The sequence below is a fragment of the Bombus impatiens genome, unplaced genomic scaffold (assembly GCF_000188095.3).
Source record: "Bombus impatiens unplaced genomic scaffold, BIMP_2.2 scf_0142, whole genome shotgun sequence".
In the NCBI taxonomy this organism is placed as follows: Eukaryota; Metazoa; Arthropoda; class Insecta; order Hymenoptera; family Apidae; genus Bombus; species Bombus impatiens.
This window is the reverse complement of record NT_176561.1, coordinates 2,438,313-2,464,180: the sequence shown is the minus strand read 5'-3', so window position 1 is coordinate 2,464,180 and position 25,868 is coordinate 2,438,313. Positions and strand designations below refer to the sequence as shown.

The 25,868-nt window shown below is 35.3% G+C and overlaps 1 protein-coding gene across 2 annotated transcripts in view; it reads left to right on the top strand.

Moving 5' to 3' along the window:
• LOC100741848 (nuclear factor of activated T-cells 5) overlaps nt 1-25,868 on the top strand; it is a 56,742-nt gene that overhangs the window by 848 nt on the left and 30,026 nt on the right. The gene's annotated exons all lie outside the window — the stretch shown is intronic.

Sequence of the window (25,868 nt, the reverse complement as noted above, 5' to 3'; positions counted from 1 at the left end):
ATCTTTCGTATTATGTTTATGAAATTTAATCATAGAATACGTGATTGGAATGTGTCAGTTTCAAGGTTATGTACAAAAGCGTGCACACTTTAAGAATCGTGTATTTGTAGTTTACTCCACTAAGATGGCGGCTAATTTGTTGAAGTAATAATCATTAAGTTAAATAGTAATCGTGATTAAGATAGAATGTTGTGGTTTTATACATTATTTCCAAGGATAATACATGCTACAAAGCAGCTAGTGAGGTTATGCTGTTTTCAATATGGATGCCTCACACGCTTGCATGTATAAATGCATTTCGTTTTGGTGTGTGTTAGTAAACATGATTCACTGTTGCTTCTGTTACTTCAGTTATTTCCCTAATACTCGGCCTTGGTATGAATTAAATAATGGGATAGGATAGTAACATCATTCGGTTTCAAATTCAAGTGAATTTAAGAATGAGGAGCGAATGTTGACTATACATCGAATGTGTATACGATTATTATCAATGGATCTGAACTTCGTCTCTTGGATGGACATGCATTGTTATTAACGATGAAATATCGTCGTTATCGTTTAACAATAGTTGTTTTCTTCACTCGAATGAAACACCATATCTTCGTAGAATATTATCACGTTAGAGTTTGCCAGACATTGGCCTTTTTACATATTAACTGCGTAGCTATTAATTTTATAAGTAATTACATTTTTCCTGTAGAAAACGAATTGTATATGTTACGTTCGTATTTCTAGGTAAACAAGCTTCCAAGAATGTTAGTCACTTACACAACAATATTCGTTAATTAATATTTAATTGCGTGGATTTACTAGAAAGAGTGCACCATATAACTATTATTATATATGATATGTATATATATGTAGATCCACAACATTAATCGTTAGGTGTTATCCACGCCAGTACATATATATGTATGTATGTATAACCTGTTTCGCACAATATGCATTACTAATATGTACGCATTAATGACATAGTCTCGTTTTGCTTTAATCTCATACAATATTATTATGCGTTCGACCAAAAGTTGCTTTCACTTTCCTTGAAAATATATCATATTTTCGTGTTCGCCACCTCATATACCGGTAATAGTATTCTAAAAATAGTATGTATGTAGTTTGTGTACTACGACTAAACACTTTTAACTACATGGATAATTTTACGAGATATTTATAGATTTAATTGAGCGGAATTCTCGATCATAAAATTATTTCAATACTATTCCGAACGAGATCCCAGTTCGTTTCGCGCATGTCACACGGAAAGTGCGTGTTAGTGAAACCGTGAAAATGCATTCTTAGCATGCTGTGATAAGAATAGAGCAAGGAAGATAGAGTAAGATAACAAATAGAGGAGAGGTACGTACACGTTCGTACGTAATCGGCGCACTTATGTGAATAAGTGTGTGCATGCATACCGTCACTATGCCATATGGAAACATACATCCAATAGCCTCACACAAGGATAATTGTATAAGTGCACGTGTTACCATGACGATAAAGACGCGGATCGATGTTTTTAACCCGGCGGAACGCATCAAGTTGATTTCGCGTCCGATACCTTGCGATATTTCTGTCTTCGTATTGCGCTTTTCCGTTCCATACCGTATCGTATACCTACAACTTGATCGATCGAGTTTAAGGCATGCGGTTTTTACAACGTGTGAATTGGAAAGTTTGCGAGATCCTTTCAAGTTTGTGGATACCACGAACATCAAATTGTCGTTCATTTTGGAACGATCACTTAATTTCTATTTTATATCGAAATTGATTTTTCTTATTAATTACGTTAACCCTTTATGTGCTGAAAATTTTATGATTCAAATCCCATATAAATTTATTCCTATCCTCGATATAAATAACCAGCATAATACCAGAAGAAATAACGAATTTGTTATTCCTCTTTTTTATGAATTACACAATTTCTTCTTTTTAACAGTTATTGTACAACACCAAGGAGATCGAAGAAACGAAAGAACGTCTTTAAATTTAGAGAGAATAAAAGACCGTTCATATAGAGCTCGGCCCGTGATAAGACTTCTAATTGTTATTCGCATTCGTTAACGACGCTCGATGGGCCACATGACCTGACGCTTTTTAAAATACATATGTCTTTCTTTTCAGTAATTACAATCGTCTGTTTATTCTTCTGAATGTAGGTTATTATCTAATTCGGTTTACTCCGAAAGTTTCAGATCTTTGCGAACAAGATAACAATTTCAATGATTGTCTGCAATATCTAGAAGTATATTTAACCAGATATCGTGTCCTTGAAAGTCTCTTAATTTCTTGATAATACCAGTTAATGATGATGGTTTATTCGTTGAAATCTCTTGGTCATTGACCAACTTCATGGTCTAGTTGTAGCATTTATTCCTCTTCTTTTTCTTTTTATTCCGATATGATAGTGATACGGCGATATCAGCTTTATGTAGTTATATAAACTTCGTCCATCGTAAAATCTGTACCTCGCAATAGTCAAATATATGCCACTGTAGTTGTCCACGTATCGTCGACAGGTATTTTTCGAATCGGGTAACGGTATCCATATGGCCAAATGAAGTGAAACTAGTTTTCTCTGTCTATGAGTTTTACTGTGTATTTACCGATAAAAAACTCATTTTCACGGACTTGATTTCAAGAGATACTCGATACTGTTCTAGTGTATCTATTTTAACCTTCGAATCGTATTTCCCTATCGGTAGAAAATTTTCAAATTTACTTGGATTTCCAATTTCTTGCATCTAATCATTTTTTTTTTTTGCTTATAGATTCTCTAATTTTTAGTGTATTACTTCATTTCAGTCTTTTATTTTGTTAAAACGAAAGCAAGATTGGAAGATAAACAGTATCCGAGTATAGCAAGATTAAGCATTATTTCTTAATATCGTGAACATCATAATATTACAAAATAAAGAATAGAATAATTACTCGCGAACTCAGTAAATACGTATCCTTGTCGATTTAATTTCGAAGATACGGAGTACCAATTACGGTATTATGTTGCAGTAATACTATTAATATGTGAATTTATAACACGATAAACAGTATAAAATATGCGGTAATAATGAATGAATGTCGATTACAACAAATACTATACTACGCTGGTCGAAACGGACGAAAAAAAGTTGATTCTGCTTATATCGTTGAATATAAGCAATGCTAAACATTGATTGCTTCATCGTCGAGTGTTTACCTCGATTGACACTACATATGCGCTACTATACTATATTGTTATTAATACACCGTGCAACAAGATTAATCAGAGAACATTGGACGTAAGGAAAATAAATCAATTGGGTCCTTATCAAAATTGTCCAAAGTTCTACGAACGTATTGGCTTCAGTGTACTCGTTTAATTGATGGCAACGAACGAGCCGCGGCTAGCACAGTGAATCTAAACGAGCCTTTTAATATCGAAGCAGACCCATTTGAATAATAATAATAATCATTTCATCGACGTGTACTGATGCAACGGTTTACTTGTGCTGCATACTTTTCTTGCTGTAACGATCGTCCTATTACTTTCTATTCTATGAAACATTTCTATTAGAACATTCCAAAAGTCTTTGTGTCTTCTTTTGGAAATAAAACTCACACAGAAATACAAAGCAAAGACTTTCGAAAAGACTTTGAAGCGCTCTAATACAGTTAAAGATCAGCAAATTATCATCTTTTTTCCCTTATTTTCTTCTTTCCCTTTTTATCCATCTTTTTATTTCTACTTATGTCCTTTTTTGTCGAATTACTTTATTAGTCCGGTATCTCAATATTTTTGTTCGACCAGTTGGAGAGGCTTAATTCGGATATTTGGATGCGAATGCACACGCCGGCAAATTATCATACGCCTAAAAGTTGTCAAGGACCTGGCCAGGATCGTTTTGCGTTTTTAGCCGAGCCTCGGCAAAATTTCTCGGAGGAATAACGGTCAATGAATCCAGCATCGGGTGTTAAGCGACTCAAGGTCTTTGTAATCTAGTCTCAATCACCGTCAATCTACACTGATCTTAACAATTTATGGCGGTGCCACCTTCTCGCCCGATGCAGCCTTTCCCATTCTCAATTCTCGGCCAAACCGCTTCCTTCGTACTTTCTTACTAGATATACTACTTTAGATATACCAACTTTTTATGTCCTCTATACATATTGATAGATTTACAGTATTCTCAATTTTCTTTGGTAGAAACATTCTATCTTGGATTGCGATGTCGGTATGCTCTTGAAACATTCGTATCTAATAATAACGATAATGAAATATTTATATAGGTGATATCATACAGTCGAAAAAATATTCACTATTGTAACCCTCTGTAAAATAAGAGAGATTTATTTATTTACCGAATATTATAGACAGTACTATACTTTGGACATTTTATATATTTTTACATATCAAGCGTATTCTTTGCATTTTTGTATCCTCAAATTTCCCATAGGCAAATAAAAATTCATTAGGTAACAATAAAAGAGTTAGGTTCCAATTGGAGTTTCCAATTGGAAATTCACTCGAGAGACCAGTACGATCGGACTCCTCTATTTTTTTTCTCTTGGTTGTCCACTGCATTTCATTTGGCCTACAATTTCTGCCTGACCACAGAGGGACGACTGGCGCCGCGGCGCCCGACGCCACCTCTTTAGATACTATCGCCCTCGTCATGGTTTATCCCAGGGGTTACATTTAGCAGGAAAATCGTGCTATCGAATTAATTGACGCATAGACTGCGGCATATCTGTATCACACATTCGTCATGAGAAACGCGTTCGAATTTCGATAAAATCCTTTTTTCTCATTCGCTGGTTAATGTAACAAATACTATCATTTGTTTTATAATATTCAAACATATCGAGTCCATTTAAAATGCGATTTTCCCCTCGTTAAATCGCAAGTATCGCGAAATGTTACGTAACCAGTGTTGATATCATCGTTGTATTATCAACGTTTGAATTATACTGATGCATCGCGCGACTTTCAATCCGAACTATTCGCCTCTTCTCATTTCTCATCTATTTTTGCAACTTAATCTAAATAATCTGTTGCTTTTCAATACGTTATCTATTTGCCAGTCAATTTTCGAACATCATCGGATTCTGGTGTACGCATTTATCAAGAGAATGTTATATAACGCTAACTATCGATTCGTGTCCTTTCGAGAATAATTGGCATTCTAGCTTCAAACAGAAGAAACTTACCTTTTCCTCGAATAATCGCAAGGCGATTCTCACGCGGTTTTATAGTATTCGCATCAGTTAGTTACTTTATCATGCTTTGTGCATGGTGTGATAACACGTGAACGTTATCTACGTTAGTTCGCAAGATATGCTAAACATGCAAACGTTCATTTTTCAAAATTCAAGATCAACGCGTTAAAAAATGGAGAGAGGAATGATATAGCGAGTGATATAATTATATCGATATTTGTTATTATTTGCGATAAGGATCTACGACGGATATATTATGCGTGTTAAATAAAGCATTTTCAAACTTCATTATCGTTGTAACGATAGATTGTCACGATTATATCGGTAAAGTCTGAAATAAATAGAACAATGTAGATAGCAGTTATATGATATTAGTACAAATATATACCAATTTGACAAAGGTTATTCAAATATTTCTATATTATTTTCTAATGAAACTACCTTCGATACTAATTAAAAGTTTAAAATGAACATTTATAAAATATATCTGCGATTTCTATAATATTATTTTGATTTCCTCTGGTTAACGTTTCATAACTTCTACGTATTCTACTAGATCTCTTTCAAACTGGACTAACATATTCGTGATATTATTATAGTGCTAACGTAGTTTCAAAAAGTTTCACATAACTCGCAACACATTCATAATGCACGCAATATATTCATAAAAGGATTGTACAAGCACTCGAGTATTTTCGTGACTTACTGTACATCCAGAAGCGTGTAAAATATAAAAATTCGATGATTTGCTCGAGACAGTCCGTAATTTTGCGACTCATTGACGAAAATGTTTCGATTCCAGCGTACGATCGCTAGAACCGATAAAGTTATCGTTGAACGCGACCTAAAAAACAGACATTCCATATGTCGCAGTCCAATAAGATCGATCGATTTGAGGGCATGTTTGCGAACGGAGCGTGATCGCTTATGTAACGTTTCGAATTTTTCTCGGTTTTCAGCGCATTGAACCGATTATCAGGAAACCGGTGCGATTCTTTCTCTCGTCTTTTCGCACGAGCCTGGCTACCGTTGTCGCGACGGAAAGCACGTTCGTTCATAAAATGTTGCAAGAATGAAGAATGCGTCAGTAATCGCGGTCGAACGAGGAGAACGGTTCTCGCGATACGCCGTTCCGCTTCCACGCCACGCTCATAGAATATATCGAATAAATCGCGAATGTGCATGAAATCATCGCGAGAATGCCACCAGGGGGGTAGATTTGCGTCACAAGCGAGCTCCGTTGGATCGTGAGATGATTTGGTTTTTGTGTTTATTTACATATACCCAAGACCAATCCATTTCCTTCTTCTTCCTGTTTTTGCAATTATACATGCGTAATGCTGCTCGAGATGCATATATTTTTCCCGCTCAATCGGCCGTCGATCGATGTTATCGTGAGTTTTTATAAGAAGTCGATGTTACGCCGACGTTATTTATGCGATATTTACGAATAATAACGAATCGACGCGACGATTAAATTATACTCGTTCCCATCAAATGAGAGGTTCCTGGCGAAGTACGCGATGCAAGGGGAATTTCAAGGTGGAATTTCTTGTATGCATTGGATGCTTTTAGCTAGACATATAGTATAGTTGTATGATAACTATATGTATAATATATGTATATATATACATATGTGTGCAAAATATATATATTACATATATACTGATTACATAAACATACGGATGAATAGTTGATATAATAGGACTTCTTTACCTCTCTATGTGATACTTCCCGCTAATCACGAATCTTTATTTAGATTATTCTATCATTCATTTGTATTCTACGGTTATGCTCTATTACTCTCTGTGTCTATGTGCGCTCGTAAAAATATGAATTTACATAAACATTTACATAAACAGTCTACTCATATCACGAGCTATCTTCTGTCAGTAAATTTTAAAACGTGTTTGTCTAAAAATACAAGTGAGCATAAAAAGATTTTACATGTATCTACCTATGTATCTGTCAGATCAACTACGATTTCCACAGGGTTAAATCCCATTGATAACGCATCGATCCGCGGGCTAAAGGGGATCCGCAATCTATTTGAACTTTTATTGTGAGATTAATAACGCGATTCGCGATAAACTGAACACATAGCACGTATATAGAAACCCTCGAATTCGAGCGGATCTTGCTCAGCTTTTTCACATCTGGCCGGATCTCAAAATCTCCCGCGGAACATTAAGCGCGTTTCACGGACTCGCCAAAATTTCGGACGTCGTGACATTTGCTGTTTGATTCGTAAATATGTCATATGCATATTCAGCTTTATATTTATGTAGCTAAATCAGTTTCTACGATATACATCGAGTACAAAGCGGAAGTTTAGCTCATTTGCGGTTTCCAGCTTGTTTTTTCTACTTCAACCAGGAAAGTCTGATAATAATAGACTTCTTTCGTGCAATACAAGACGTTAGTGGCCCCTTTAATCCGAGAGGAATCGGTAGTTACTGGGGAAAACCAGTTTCGCGTTGTTCATGAACGATCAACTCACCCTTCGTGTTCCTCTTTCGTATTCGTACAGCGCGTTTCAATCGACCTTGTCGCTACCTTCTTGGAATTCATGCTTCGAGCAAAGAGAAAATATGAAATATCATAATGTCCTCGGGCACCGGTGTTGTTCGAACGGCGACTTCGCCCGGACTACCTCGAAAGATCGCTTTCCTCTTTCGTTCCATTCGAGTGTTAGCCAGAATTATTTTAATTAAATTGTCGTTTAGTTTAATTAAATTTAAAGAATTAAATTCTACATAATTTTCATTGTTTTTAATTTCCATTGTAAATATTAGATATTATACCGACTTGATTAGAGAGACTGGAGTTTCTAATTTATGGAAAGTAATTGAATGTAATTAACACGCACTAGAATTTAGAGAATTTCATTCTGTGCGTCATAATGTTAAATGTAGTTGTCAGTTTTTAAGTATCGAAGACCTAATAACGAGTATATCAAAATAATGCAAAAGCGAAAATAATCAAAATGATCGGATTCGGTGTTGCATAGTTGAGTCTTTCAAATATATATTTTATTTCTATTGTTATGTTATATTATATATGCACATACACAAACGTATGTAACACTTTGCAACACCATATTTGAAGCAATTAGGGGTTACGCTTCTGAACGAAGCAGAATGAACAGCGAGGATGAAATACGACGTTGCTTAATGGCTACGTTCTTATTATATCAAACTGAATAATACTGTTAAATGTTGCTCCAAAACTTAGACTTCATTGCACTGACCTTTCTATCAAGACTTAACCAGTATACACTCTTTTCTCGTGTGATCAAGAAAATTTAACGTAAAAGCTTGCATCGCGATTATGCAATCAGACATTTGAAAGATACTGATACGCCAGATAATTTGCGTATTCCTTCTTTTTCTTTTTTTGCCATTCACTTAATTTCTGCGTAACGGGATTCAGCGATGGAATGCTATTTTATTAAAAAAATACCAGCGTACCAACCTACACTGTTATGGTTGTCAGCTCTTCACATAACCATCGTTCGGCTGACTGATAAAAAATTTACGCCGTGTCATGTAACTCGTTACACAAGATTAGCCAGAAGCAAAACGTTTCGCCGCGACGCATTTTCGTCGTAAGGCAACAGCGGATCGTCAAGACAGAGATGAAGATGGGTCGTGGTCAAAGTATGTGCTTGACTCGGATTAATAAGGCCAATTGCAGTCGTTAAAAAGACTCGAGTTTTTCTGGCGCTTCGACAGCAGGCAACGATTAGAGCGTATCTTTCTCGATTCTCCTTAGACGTTAATTAATAGAGCGACGATTTCGCTTGATAAATGCGAAGTGAATTATTCGCAGTGCTCGTTCGACTTAATCTGCGATAAACGGAGCCGATTCGTGCTTCTATCGAGCGACTATATCGTGTTTTAATATCGATGCTTGTATCGTTATTGTCGTCGCGTTTCGAATTCTTTCTCTTGTAATAAGTCGATATCTGTCTTTCTCGTACGTTGAACAATTTTTTATATTTCTTTGTACACGATCCTTTTGGTGTTAAAAATTTTATGACCGACACGGAGAAACTTAGAAAGTAACCAAAAACGAGGAGATCCGAGAAGCAATAAAAGTATCACAAATGGAATGTAAAAATCATATAAAATCAATGCCAACATGCACAAAAGCATTTATTCGTACATATAGAAATGTCACAGGATATTTAATAATACAGATAAATGAAGATTACAGTTATTTAATATATATCATTTAGTATTTATCGAAAATCCTAATAAAGTTAACTTTTAATGTGAGAGGATGATTTAAGTATGCTATAAAGCACTCACACCCGGACATTTGTTCCCTGAAATTAATGGGCTGGCTGAATTCCTGTAAAGTTAAGTGGCCCAGTAGATTTTCAGGATTTTTGACTGCCTTGGTATTCGATGTTAACATGTTTGGTTTGGATAGCTCGTCGTTTGGAATCGTCGAAAGTCGATTTTTGTTGTTTCTTATAGTTCCCTAATTTAATGTCCACGTCAGTTTCAACACGTGTCTTTCGTTTTGATCTTAGAGATATTTTGCGCTGTCATCGTAGTAACAGTTATACATATGTATGAAGATAATCGAATATGAGAGCAGTGAGAGAAAAGGATAAAAGACAGGACAAGGAGAGTGATTCACAGGTATTCCTATTTAACAACATTAATAAATGTTAACTCGTCCAAGGATCTCTTTCTTGATTGTAAATTAGGAGAATATGAAGGAGCAACTGATACAATTTCTGCATCACTGTGTCTGCCACGCATTTGTATTTTCACGTTTGATCTTTTGAAGTCTACAGAACAGAAGAAAATCCATTAGCTGCTATTTTTAACAAAAGACGCGTGATTTACACGAACATCATGGTATGTAATATATATGTCCAAGTATATTTGTATAATATCTGAAATATACAGGGGTCGAGCTGTAGCTCGGATTTCATTAAAAATAAAAAGAATTTGTAGAGAGAAAAATTGAATGACGTGCTAAGATTTATGTTCGTAGTTACTCTTTTCTTTTTTATGCAACGATTTAGTATGCACGGGGAAAGTGCAATTGCGCTGTTCTTTTTAAATGGAACTCTGTAGTTTGTTATTAACCATTCGATGCATCTTTCAGTTCTTTAGGAAAAAGTATTAAGGTACTTGGATCGAAAAATGCCTAGTTTAAAAGGCATTTGATTTTAGTTCCAGTAGATTTATTATATAAAAGACAAGAAAAACATAAACACAAGCATTCCGCTCTACGTTTGTCCTTGTTTGTCATACGCTAAGTTCTACAAAACTGCAATTAAAATATCTTTTAAGGTAAATATTTTTCGACGCAAGTACCTCAACACTTCTTTGTAGAATATTAAAAAATGCATCGAATGGTTAATACAAAATTATAGAGTTGTATTTAGAAAAAGGAATGCAATTATACTTTTCCGGTATATCGAAGCATACTAAAAAAAAGCGAGTAAAATCCGCGAACATGCATCTTATCGTGCCACTCGATTTTTCTCTGTACGTTTTTCCTCTGTCCTCGACGAAATCGGAGCTACAGCCGGGTCCAGTTACGTGGTTCACTCTATATAGCTATATACATGACCTTCAAATCAGATAGAGTAAAGACTGCAGAAATTAGCAGGATAGCCTACTAGTAACAAGAGGAGTTAGATTCGTCAAAAAACGGACATCAACTCGATAGCCGCGTGACTAGATCCATTAAGAGTACGTGAAACATAACAACATTCGTGCCGATAATTCGACAGACGTCGCAACATCGTAACGATTTTGAATAGGAAAACGACGATAACGGCAATAAACTGCGTGGTAGTTAATAGAAATTCGTTCCTAATCGATCGTCAAGGTCGTTAACATATCTCACTCTTAAGAATAATTGTCTACCAACTGCGATAAGACGTCTGACTAGACGGTGCTTACTGTGATAGACCTGGGTCACCGACTCTCCTATGTACGATGTCGAAAGAAGCATTAAACGACAAGAGTAAAGCGGTCTCAAGGTCGTTTTCAATATCGTCTCGAAATGCTACCTGTGCCAGGTAGAAAAATTTATTTCGAGTCGAGCTTCGATGCAAAAGAAATTCTTTTCGAAAATTGAAGGTACATCGCGTTATCAGCTCTATCGTTAATTATAATAGAGTCCGCCTTATGTAAACTAGATAATACTATTGGGACAATGAAATTTTCGAATAATAGAGCTATCATTTTTCTGATACGAAATTTCATTTATTCAAATACGGACTAAGATTAATCGACAGATTCCTTAAATATTTACGTATCCAATATCTTTTTGATCGCTAAGTTACATAATTTTGTCAACATAGGTAAGTGCATAGACTTACATTCTTGTCATACTTCGAACCATCCAAGTTGTTTTTCGAATGCTACGAATGCCTCGACGTAACAAGGCGCTTCTCCATCAGCATTTTCGTTTGCTGTTTGCATTTGTATAAAATCGTCATTATTATCGTCTTTATCGCAATGAAACCATTTCGTTACATCGGTATATTTAAGGTTTTCCTACCGTTGCCAGCATCTGCAGAGAATCTACGTGCTTTAGATAATTTTTGACATCGTGTTCTTGTTTTCTAATATTTGCGATTATGGCTTTTCCAATATCGTGTGTTTTTACTAATTCTGTCGCACTTACGTCATTTTTGGGTTTTTTTAATTACGTCGTATTTTGTCTCGATAATTAGAAAGAAATTATTGTAATCAGAATTTACTTAATCGAACGAAGGAGAAAGAATATATCTGGTATATATTACATTCGCGTAATAATAGACGTTTATAACGGGTGTTCGGATAAGGGAGGCTCTACTACATTGCCAATTCTGAAACGAAAGATTTTTGGAGGCAAACATGGATTTACTTCTGATCCATATCGAACATTTGGATTCCGAAATTGTTGAAGAAACTTTGTAGACTTTCGATAATCGAATAAAAAATTCTCAAATTTGCTTGGCAAATATTTGCACCAAGAGGGTAGAAGTGCCTTCCCTTTTAATCAAAAAGGTCTAATTTCTTCGGTCAAGTATTCAAATACTACGAGATGTTATTCAAACGTTTAAACATAGATTCTGAATATAGAGAAGCTTTGTTCTCGAACATTGATCCATCGAGAAACACGTGGCTTTTTTTAGTCTTGGTCTGTTAAAAGAAGCAACGAGTGTATCGTGCACCGGTCTTGTATTAATTAACATTTTACATAACATAAAGTCCGTTAACGTGTCGTAACAAATCGACGCGATGAGCTTCTGGTCTGGGAATGATTACGAAACACGTTTAAATGTATTGCTGGCTGTTAATTTACGGTCAGGGGATGTTTCGACATTGATCAGTTTTCGATGGTGTTTTCATTATCGATGTGACAAAACCTCGGTTTCGAGATTCTTTCTACACATTTTTATCAAAAAGTGACAGATATATTATTATTATTATTAAATAGGTAATATTATTATACTAATTATTAAATAGGTACGTACGATTCATACATATGAATCACTTCATCGAGGATCATACACTAATAAATTACAATTACAAAATTAATTAATCACATTTTAATAAATAAATACATCGCATTCACGCTGTCGGTGTGCTACCAACGTCTTTTATACAAAATCTAATTAACTATCGTGCTTTCGATTCCCACGACTGTCTCCATTCTCGGAGTTGCCGTACTATCAAACAACCCCTTGGCTGATTACTTGCCATGGATGGTGGCCAAAATATCTTTTGGCAGACTGTCATAAATCGTTCCTAGCGAACTATGAACGCTTATTGGTAGTTCCATCTACTTTACGTAGATTTCTGAACGTATTTGCGAATTCAGACGACAGGTTGTCGGGAATTAATGGATGTTATCGCATTGCTTAATTAATTTTGCTTCGATGAGTTTGAACGTACGAAAAAGTAATCTCATTTCGCTTCACTTGCTCCGAACACTAGGGCTAATCTGCTCTGCATCGTGCTTATCCAAAATTCGCTTCTTTTTTGTTATCTTTACACGGTACTTGAATTACGTGTCGTGTGTTTCGTTTGATTGGCAGGTGGGCACTCCGTCTTATAACTTCATATAGCGAATCGTTGTCGTGTGATAGTTCAGGTACGTATAGACTGGCGAGATGTTACCTTTAGATGACGATAGATCAGGTATGTACCCGTATATCGTGCGTATAGAATAATAGAAGAATCGATGTTTTCCAAGTTAAATGGAACTAAAGCGAATTACGGTTCGAAAATGGCTTGATGAATCGGTGATTTTATATACGTAACGAAAATCAAATTAACTTGTTAATTGGACCGTTTTATAATCACCGTGTTAAAAATCAATAAAGATCAGATGAGTTGATAAAAAAAGTTAGGAGAGACAAATCAGAAGGTTACGAGATCTTGGAATTACAAACAAGGACAAGTATATACATTATACATATTGTAACAAGTTTATTTTACATACTGCACTTTATTTTAAGCTTATTCTACTTTGCATATTTTCTATATCCTCGCATGTTGCGTACAATTTTGCACCTTTGTGTTTTCCATAAACATTTACAGTCTACCTATTATTGTACAGTTATTAAATTAGTATCCATGATAATTAGTCTGTCTGGCTTTATTTTAGCCATGGAATATCGTATTATGTTACAGAGCTGATATACTAAACTGGAAAAATGAGAAATCGATGTGGATTAAACATAGAAAAATTGTTGCTTTCTTTAAATATGAAATAAAATCATGCAGCTACTTACATGCACATATATTTCGATCTATTATTTTTCCACTTGTCTCAGCTCGAATATTATTGCTTCGTCGCTTCGTCAAATTATCGAAGAATCGTCAAAATGTACTTTGAATCTGCAATTAATTAAACGAGTTCTCGTTTCTCATCGAATGTATTTCCTGCATAGATATCAGCCTGGTAAAATGAAGAAGAATCATCGAAATGCTCTTTGAGTTTGCAGTTAGTGGGATCGGAAGTGTGGTTGGATGACAGCGTTCTCTGCGAAAGAAGGTCGGCAGATAATAACTAATACTAACGACGCCGACACTGCTGCTTTTCTAGTCTCACACGTGACTTCTGTTCGCGACCGTTAATCTCTATTTGCACCGTCTCGTTTCGCCGATAACTTATGCAAACGTAAAGATGTTGGGCACACGGAACACGCAACGATGAATCGAATATTTCGAAATGGAAACAGTGAAAAACGATCGATAAGTCGTTTTCCGGTTGAATCGCGTCGGCGCGCGTCGAAAATCTCGCAACAGAATGATGTTTCTTGGAACGATTGCAACAACGATCGTCGAATCCATTATCGCGGGCAATTAAGTTGCGTTCAAGGCGGAAATAACTTAACGTGGCATGATTACACGTTTAATTGCGAATTTTTCTCCGGCGCTACCAGAAAACAATCCGATGCTTACGAAATAAGAGTTATCTATGTGTCTTGTTCTTTTTTATTTTTCTGCTTTTAATTTAATTAGATGCTTGTAATTTACTTGGATATTATAACTCGAATCGTAGGATAAATCTTATTTAAAGAAAATAATCAATAGCTTGTAATTTATTCCATATCATTAGGTTGTCTAAAAAGTTTCTTCCGTTTTATGAGGAAGTAATAGACGCACGACGTTTTTTGTTTTATATTATTTTGTCGAATTACGTACGATCTATTTTGTTCTTCTGGGATAAACACCGCGACATTTCAAACACTTGGCTTCACGTTTGTATGAAGGTGCACTGTTGTAAAAAACACGTTTGCGAAAGAAAGACACTTTCCGGACAATCTGATACTTATCGTCCCTTGGAAAAGAACCTAATTTTATTTTATGATTTCTGTGGTGCCATCCATCGTCCAACATACGTTTACTAGCTAATATTAGTATATTCCATTTATTGCATAATAAATCCCAGGTAAAGGAAAAAGAATATATTTGTGGAAAATGTAACAAAAAATTCTTCTTGTATGTTGGGATTAGTTAGATGTTCGCGATATAAGTTCCCAGCGTTTTTCTCAAACGATAAGCATAAAAAATACATGAAGGTGCAAATATACAAATGGTTCAAAGTGAACTACATATTCACTATAATATCTTTTTTGCAGGTGCAAAAATGCATGTGCGTTTTGCAGCTACGCTATTTTTCTTTCAATGACTTTTGTTATTCTACGAAAAGAAAAGTGTTAGGGTAACTTGGTGGAAAACTGGTTAGTTTAAAAGATATTGTAACTTAAATTTTATAGAATTTATCATATGTAGGGCAAAGGAAATATAAATACAAGAGTACTGCGTTACGTCTTTTCTCATTTTCCATATGGTATTCTTACAAAATTGTAGTTAAAAGTCTTTTAAACTATTCGTTCTTCGACCATGTTACCATAATACTTTTTCGTAGAATAGCGAAAGGATTCGATGTATGAAAAAAGGAGGCTTCTATTAAAAAAAAAAAGTAACGCAGCTGCAAAACGCACGTGCATTTTTGCACTTGCGAAATGGATATTATAGTGAATATATAATTCATTTTCAATCATTCATGTTTTTTCTTTTTCACTTTTTCTCGTATCTATAATTTACGAGAAAAAAGCTATCAACTAATGGCGTGTAAATCACGTACATAGCTCGTATCGTTCGTATAGCTTACACGATATTGTAGAAATAAGTAAAATGTGATTCTGGTAATTAGTCAGAGTACTTTGACTTGCTAAAAGGCAACACACATTCTTCGACTAAATGACAGGAAAAAAGTCGATAGGATTCTCTGTTAGCGCAGCGTTCGAGTATCGCAGGTGAAAGGTGAGATCCCTGCAGAGTTTCGAGGAAACATGAAGATTAATTGATTGCAGAACGTTTTGCTTTGTCACTTTATTAATTATTTTCTAGAAAAACGATAGATCATGATGAACTCGTGAATTTATCAACGTCACAATGTAATAATTGCACATGTCTTGATTTGTTCAATCATTGATCAGTTCACGAAGAAAATATACTTCGGAAATCTAAGATTCAAATCTGTAAACGATTGCTGATCCTTCAAACGTTCATAATTAATCAGTTGCAGACCTGTAATGTTTATTTCTAAAAGTTCACTATTTTCATTATTTTGTAACTTAAATTTCTGAATTTTTGTTACTTTTCAATCTTAATATCGATCTGTGTGCAGGAGGTTTCACATGAAAATTAATTTAAGAAGATAGCACGGAAAAGTCAGAGAGAAAGGGCTTCGCCAAGTAGAATATCGCGGAAAAGGGGAAAAGTAAAGTCCGCGTCGCGCGAGCGAAGTCGAGCGATTGATCGACCTTTTGGGTCATTTCGATTCAACACGAAGTAATTTTAGCACTTGCCAAGAATCCAATATACAGTCTGAAAGACAGAGAAAGAGAATATCACTATCTGTTCCGCGGACTATTGTTTTCGTTATCAGTGAACCTCGCGAGCTTCGATGAACGCTCGACAGTGTGAGAATCGCGGAGCGATAGCAGGCCGTTCCACCTAACGATAAATCCTCTGCAGTCCAGTTCGAGAAAAGCGCGACTATTTAATGATCGTACGGATCAAGAAGCCTGAGCGAATGACCCGTAATAATTTTGCCTTGATTATTTATTGTTTCCGCGGCTACCGCGTCGACGAAACAGAAAGGCCGACGTACGCTCGCCTTCCAACAATATGGAAGTCATTGCCTCTCTATTATTTATTTATTTATTATTACATAGTCCGGGCCTTTCGGCTTTGGACGAGCTTTCGGTTTTACATCTCGTTTACCTATTACGATTTTTACATCCTATCAGTCTTATGGCGTTATCACCTTATTGCCTTCTCTCTTATATGTATCTAAACTCTTTTCCTTGTCTATTTCTCTTTTTTTTATATATCTACTCCCCTCCCCTCTTATCCACTCTATTATATTGCACTCCATTATATAATCTGTCTCTAAAACTATGGCAACTTTTGGGGTTTTGCCTGGTTGCTGTGCTTCCTTATTGTCGTTCCTCCCCGTCTTGTATTGCCCTTTTCTTCTCCATTATTGTTATCAATTCTATTCATTGCTTCTCTATTTTATTTAATTCGTATTAAACAAATTCTTTAGTCATAAAAATTTACCAGGCTTACGGATATCGAAAAGTTATTTTGAAAGGATTTTATAATTAAATGCTCGTTACTGCGTAACACGGAACACTTGCCATCTTTGCACACTGTATTTGTTGTTTTTTTATCCGTTTAATTTATTTTAAACGATATTATATTATAATGTACGAAAGTTTTTCGGGAATCGTCGAGGAACACAGTGTTTTTACCAAATAGGAAAGGTGACAAGGCAATTTTAATTTACTTGCTAAGGTTGATCGATTAAGAGACCTTTGTCAAGTAAATAAATGACATATTGATTGTTCATGTTATTTACTGACAACTTGATCAATAATGTATTTCCTAAGAGATAATTGGTATAGTTAAATATTCATTAAAATGCAAATTAGAACGAAGTAATTCAAATAATTGAAGTTATTACGTATTTTATCATGAAGTTGTTTGAAATTGGAGTACTTTCCTGAAGTTGTTTGAAGCTGTACTACTTTCTTCAATATATTTTATAGCTATTATACAAGAGCCCAATAAAAGTCATCGCCGCGACACACGTACTGTAATTCAGGTAATCGCTATTGCTATTTGCGAAAAGATAGCAGTGGCGAGATTATCTACCGTGGCGTTATACAACCGCGGCGAGAACTCTTTTCAGACTGATATTCGGTGAACAATGAGTGGCATATCAGTTTTCTCTGCCTGGGGGCTTGTGACAGATTTTCGACAGTGATTCGTCGAGAATCCGAGCCGCTTTTGATAACTGTCACATCCAACTGTGCTAAATTTAAAGAAATGAACGAAAAATCTGCTAGCTCCTTTTTAATATAACAAAAATTCTCAACCACATAATGTAGGTACTGAAATTAATTAACCAATAAAATTCGCGTTACATCAGCTTAATCACTGCCATATACAATTACGCTAAATTGATAAAAAAAGGAAGGGGACTATACTAGCCTTCTGCGATCTAACAAAATAAATTCAATTACGTAACGTACTCAAATTAATTAATCGGTTAATTTTCATCGTATCATACAGAGTCAGAGAACAGAAAGGAAAGAAAGGAATTTGTTATAACGAGAAATCTCTTTCATTCCGTGTTTAATTCAGTTGCAAACCAAGATATCAATAGCAAAATAATTCGCTTTCAAATCAACTGCTTTCGGTCGAAGCGTTCACGATCTGCCCTGATCGCTCGTTTTCGAATAGCTCGGTTGAATCGGCGAGCAAAATTTCGAAAGAATACGTACGGTTTATCGGTTGAAAACAATTTATTGGTAGCACCGTGTCGATAACGATTATTGACAGGCTAAGCAGGCTCGCTTGGTCGATTTATGAGCTATTCTATCACCTCGTACAGTTCACAAGGCATATAGATACACTACGAACGTTTATAATGACGCAGATGCGTCGATGACAAATTCTAGGCATAATCTTAATGCGAAAGTCAATAGTCAATGATCTCGCCTTTGATAACGTTCATGGTATACTGTGTCGGTAAAAGGCTCAGGGTACTATTGTTTTGTTGTTAATCTCGTGTAACGACGATGATGGTGTCATACGTGCACAGTCATCGAGTCCCGTTTATGGTGAACGCGTTGAAGCATAGTTAATACTATGACAACTGATGATGTCATACTGGCGTTCAAAAATTCGAATCCTCTCTGACCCAAAGTTTTTTTTAGCTTGTAATATCGCTTATTACATATTTCTATCCACTTACTTTTTATATATCCAAGAACATCGAGTTTCTTTAGGAATATAGAAAAAATGATATTTTGTTAATTGTCGATGGAAACAGCCGGCCATTAGTGAAAGTTGCGTTGGAAACTATATCGGGTTGTCATTAATGTTAAGCCGTAACAGAGAGAAAAGCGCGATGATAAATAAGCGCGACGGGTCATCGTCCACTGGGAGACGAGATTTATGTTCAACGAGCCGAACGAGACTGCCGATCGTTCCTCTTCGAGCACACTCACGCGCGAAATCTCGCGCGTCCCTGTGATCGTGCTGGCGTCATCGCAACCCCTTTTGGATCTATGGCTTCGTTACGGATCGGGAACGTGCTTTTCCTACCCCGCGTGCATCCACCACCCCTTCCGTTTTAGATTCGACGCTTCCGCGATGGTTTCTTTCGGGTTTCGTTTCTGCGTTTGACCATTCCTCTGAGGATTCTTGATTAATAGGATGGTGTTGGTTAATTTGGGCTCCCTGGTTTCGTAGAATGGAAGTTGTGGAGAATCGAGCTTATAATTGGTTTCTTTTTTTTTTAGATTGAATATAGGATTGGCGAATTGGATTGGAAAATTAATAGTTGTCGAGTATATGTTGATTTTTAAGAAAATACAATTTACAAAATTTAAAAGCTTTTGTTCAATTGAATTTTTGGATCGGCGATTATTATTACGATTGTTATCGCACATGTATTCAGCTCTACTTTAATAAAGTGGAGCTCATATTATAACGTTATAATCGGCTCCTCTCCTTTATCGGATTGAATCTTCAACTATCATTGTCGTAGGTTGAAGTTGATACTCGATATCGAGGTTATATCGATCAGTTTTCCGTTTCCTTCGTACGATTGGAGGGTCCTGAAGGTTCCTTCTTTTTCTCCAATATTTGCCCGACCTTCAAACAGTAGGGCGGGGTCGATCTTATCCTGGCCAAAAAGCTTACACTCTAAGTGTACACTCTCTATCTGTCCAGAAACGTTTTATCGTATTTGCTTCGAAAACTATAAAGTTCGTTGTAAAACATTGCTAACTAACTATTACGTTCTATCTTTAATTACCATCAATTTAGATAAAACAGTTTAAAATAGAAACGTGAATCATCTTATTCTCTTAAACGAATTGAATTACCAGGAGTTTATTGAACAAATACCATAAGCAACTAATATATTTACAAGACTATTACTTTGTAAATATCGTCAGTTAAAATCTTTTTCTTATACAAATAATCCTAAGCTATTTACCGGCTCTTAATGATTTACGGCTAATCTCTATTCCAAAAGGAGAACGCGTAATCCGCATGTGTCGCAAGAAATCATTAGAAGTACGAAGTCTTTTATATTCAAATCTGTTGCTTTCGTTACAAGACAGTATGTGTATATGCCAATTTCATTCGACATCATTACGTTCACGTGTGCTTTACGCTTGCGTCACGCTTTTACACGAGTGCACGCGACTTTTACACAGCATTTGCATGCGAAGTCGTGGGCGCGTGTGCACACGTTTCATTGTCACGAGATCGAGTTGGTTTCGGATGGAAATACGGAAATCTTATGTACGTCTGACATCTCTTATTTTTCATACAACTTTGCCATTTCGTATTCTGATTATCAATTTCACATTGCTCTTGAATTTCTTTCCTTTTCGAATTTGTACTTTTATCGTAATTGTATATTGTAGTAGATGTATTAATGAACAGCCCAGATTGTTTTTGTAATTTCTTAAATCTAACACAGCAGATAAATAAAATAAAAGTTGCGCATGAAGGATTTAGTTTACTTGCAGAGCATAAGAGAGTGTAAAAGTGAAAGCAAAAATGCAAAAATTCTATTTTTATCTCTCTAAATGATTGTTATAATAGATCTTGCCTTTCTAGAGAACTTAAAAAGATTCTTGTAAATTCTTTTTACGACCTACGGAAACGACAAATGGCTTATTTTTTACGTAGCTCTTCTGTACACGTTTTTCGCTTCAAAGAAATGGTAGCAGTAATAGGAACAACTGTGGTTTCACCAAGTCAAAGTTACGCCGCAAATAACGTCCTATCTGAAAACAATTATTTACGATTATCGACAAAGTCTCAAACATGTCGACAGAAACAGACAAACACGCTTCGGCGTCCGATGTACGTTGGACTTCGTTGTATCTACAAAGTTAGTATCTGTTTCAATAGCTGCACTGTTGCGCATTGTGTTAATATTTTTTCATTTGCATACGAGGATATCCGATCGTGATTTTTCTTTGCGTCTTGTTATACGATCGCAATTACAGCGAATAACAGAAAATAGAGATTCTCTTTCGAAGATTCAAATGGCGATACATATTAGGTTGTTAGAAAAGTGTCTTTCTTTTACAGACACTTCTTTTACAACAATGCATCTTTATACAAACATGAAATCTGATCTGTCGAACGTTGTAATCTTTATCTTATTTATATATATATAGGATGGTTGGTAACTGAAAAGTCAAAGATCAAGTCAAAGTACAAGCGGAAAGGGGGTGATTCTACGCGAAAAAAGAAGTCGAAAATATAGAATAACAATTTTTCGTTTGAGGCTTTGTTTTCGAGAAAATCGACTTTGAATCTTCGTTCGGTACGCGTGCACTTTATCACGTCTCGTTATAACGGATCTCACTGTAGATCGTTGTCTCGATGGAAAAGTGAAAAAAAAAGAAATTAAAAAAAATTTCTATTCTATATTTTCGACTTCTTTTTTCGCGTAGAATCACCCCCTTTCCGCTTGTACTTTGACTTGATCTTTGACTTTACGGACGACTTAATATTTTATTTTCAAATTTACAAGGAAACAAACAGTGTTAAATTTGATCACCACAGATGAAAAATCTAATAAATTGCATTTCACACCCTTTAGAAAAACAATTTTAAAATTTAATAAATAGCGAAACAATCGCACATCGAACCTATCCTTTTCTTTGATTTTGGAATTAAATATGTGCGATTTACTCAAATACCTTTCTATCAACAAAATCAATAAATTCAATAAAAATGGACTTATCGTATCATTCCCATGGTGGTCTTTGTTTATGGCATATCGTAACAAAAGAATACCAAAATTAATGTAAAAAATGAATTCATAATATCGTGGCAAGTGGCAAGCTCGTTTCACGATTGTGTCACTATTGTCTTTGCAACAATTTTATTGTATAGTATCGTTCAGGTCAGTTATTATGCAATCGTTTGACCGTTTGACGCGGTTTTTTTCACCAATTTGTCACAACAACTTATTAGTAATCACCGATTAAGCATTTTGTACGAAGCATCACTCGAATAATATTACTCGGAAATATTTTATCTTGTGGCTCGTTATTAATAGAGTTTGTCTATTCCAAGTATCCATGCACCACTCACACTATAAATACGATATTTATATCGCGAATCGCGGGTGCGAAACGCTGAACAGACAAACAGAAGAGATTTCAATTAATATAAACGTTTGATATTCGAGTAATAACAACATGGGCGTTATGCAATTTGGGTGGGTAAAAATATGGGGCTACTCTGAAAATCGTATCGTTGCGAGTAAACACAGCATACGCGTCTCGTCTCATGCATATTACGCACCGGTATAATCGCTTTAATCGCTCGTAACGATCGGATTATGAGATTAATCGTCGCATACAGGATAATGGCTGCGGGAACTGCCACGTAATACTCGTCGTGTTTCGTTCGAAGAACAACGCTCTAAAGATTTTTCAAGTAACAACCTAACCAAGGAATGACAATGCAATAGTATAGTAGAGTTACATTTATCTGAGTTTCATTCATAGTAGCGAGCACGCAAATATACTAAATTTCATTTAATTTAGTTTGTAATTATTATTCAAAAACGAGTCTGAGAGCTGTTATGCTATAACGTTTTAAAATACAAGGATATTTTTAGATCCTATATTATAAAAAGAAAATGCAAATTTTCATAATAAACACAATTGAATTTACGAGTATTTCCCTGTTCACAGTTTCATCACTATGCATGATATTTGTTAGTGATTTGTATTCAACTATAATGTACGATTATGGAGAAAAATGGTATGTACTTGAACGATCAGTTTAGTGCAAATTGACATAAACCTTTGCAGACTTCGTATGTTTACTACGTTTTGTGTTGTGATATGTAATACTAGTTTTTCCTAGCAGACTACTGTAATTTATTGCTGTTTTGCTCTGTGTGAAGTCGTAGAACGTTCATAAATATTTAATGACACGAAGAACATTGTTTTACACTTTTTTGCAGCTACTGTCTGTTTTATTACCTTTTTCTATTGTTAGACAACGTAGTTGAATGCCATTGTAAACTTGTTCACTGCAGACTTTGACCTTAATCTATACCATTTAAAATTCTCCTTCGTTATAAAGCTTGATAAATGAAGATAAAAAATTGATATACAAGGCTCTCATTTTTAAATATGATATGTATAACATTGTCGCTTTTTCCTCTCATTCAATTTACACAGTTGATTAGTATACCTTTTGAGAGAGGACAAGTAAAGAGTGAAGAATTTTTTTATTGATCGATATTTTTCAACAGCAGTTGAAAAAATTGATTACATAGCATGAAGGTTAAGTGACTGATTAAATTCACTTATTTACACGTGACAACCTATTACTTGATCGAGAAATTATAAAAAGTAAGGATAATCAATGAATCTGTTGTTCCCAATAAATTTATATAAGTTGCGGGATATTTCAATATAATTAGAAAATTACTCATTTAATCGTTTAATCAGAAATATTAACTTTATTATCGTCCTTCGTATCGTTTACACCTGTACAGGTAACCAGCTGTTAGTTCTTACGTGTTTTTTGTCTTTGTCGTGGGTATTACAGCGGGTGTCGAGTTCCTTGACGTCACGATCGATGCCAGAAATTGTGCCACGTTTATGTCTGCACACTAATTGATCGCGTCAGCCTGCCGATTATCTAATCATGTTCAGCCGTGCTTCCTCGAGCAAGACGGCGATCTTCGCGCTGTCATTTGCCGAGCCTCTGAACAATCACACATACACACTACTCCTCGATGACTCGTTCGAGTGAACGCGAATCCATTCCGCTCTAAACAACACCTGTTGAAGGCTACCGATTCTCCACAATTCTTTTTTTATTGAAGCAACTAGAATCACCACTAGAGAATATTTTGTAATGCATCGTATATCATACATTGTTAAACAAATTACAACTGCAGATTAATTGACATTATTTCCTTATTCTATGTTATAGTTTTTTTTTTATTTCAAACGCATAACGCTATAGTAGATTTACAAAGCTAAACGCTGATGCAAAAGAGAAGTTCAGTTCCCGTGATGATTTAATTAATTTGGATCTTTATTCTGGGTTATCTTCTTTATGAAGGATTATTTGTTCCGAATTTTACGGGAATCTTCGCAATTGCCGATTAATTTCATTTCTAAGAATAATAATGACGCTACGAATAATAATAATAATAACAATAATAATAACGAAGTAGAAAGACATTGAAAAATGACTGGGATTCGATTTATTCGAACAAGGACACCACCAGTCGCTATTGTACAACAAGCGACGTTATTCGTTAAGTGTTATCAATTCGCGATGCAATTTAAACGGCAACCAGTATTTCTTGTTTCAATCTCGTTTCCTTGCTCGTTGAAGCAGCCATGTTTATAGCCAGATCCGTCGCGACGGATTTTGCAACGGATCGCGGTCTGTAAATGAGGATTGTTGTTGCGAAATGGAAAAAAGATATTGGTACGATGTCGTTACGTAAAATTAGAATGTCTTCTCGAGCCGGTCTCGTTGTAGATTATGCCGATGACGATCTGGAAATGGAGCATGCCGCCACGTGTTCCTTCACATTTTAATTTGCATGTGTCCTGTCGTTGGTTTTCATTCATATTGCTTCTCGTGTCTGTATATGTTATACCAGACGCATAACGCTTCGCGTATATTGTGTCGTATTCTTATATCGCTTTATCGTCCGATTTTCCTTTTAATTCGATACTCTTGACAACAACGATCGAGCCTCTATCGAGCAAAGGTCAAGAAACATACGGAACAAACGTAAATATAACGAGGCAAAAATCGTGAAAGTAAAGAAACATCGTCGAGTAAAAATTTGCGAATATAGTACACGTAATTCTAACTTTCATCGTATGATTCGCTCACGGTGTTTCGTGTTTTACGGTTTAGAATCACGGTATAGAGCTAGCTGATGGTATATTGGCTTACTTGGTAGAAAGGGTGTATCTTCCAACATTTGAGCCAGAAGATCCAATTAACGAACACGCGGTCGGTGATCTCTGACAATGAAAATCCTATTAATCGGCCGTTGGTCGCTGGCGTATTATTGCTAATACCCGTTGTTCGAAGAATTATATCTCCATTCTATTAAAGAATTATTTTTCCGGATTATATAGAGCAATAAACGGAACATTAATGATTAGAAAAAGTAGCCTATATCGAAACAAGTAATATGTAATGTACGACATTATTAAATATTATCGTGAATCGTATAATAATTACAATGTTAGATATACAAATTAAATCAGTGACTTATTAAATAAAATTATGAAGTTTATTTATGACTCGCGTAAATTAATTTTTTTTTATTCAACAAATTCAAGCAAAGTTACACGAATACAGATAATGTTCTTTTCAAAATTATCATAAGACAAGAAAATATTTGAATTTTTAATAAACTGAAACTGTTTCCGATAATAAATTGACTAATAATAATGAACCAAGTTTACATAAATACATAACTGAATTTGTAATATACATGTAGTACACACTTATATGCAAATAAAAATCTGTTTTTTGTTCATATTATGTAATATAGAAATGTCCGAAGAAGAGGCAAGAAAC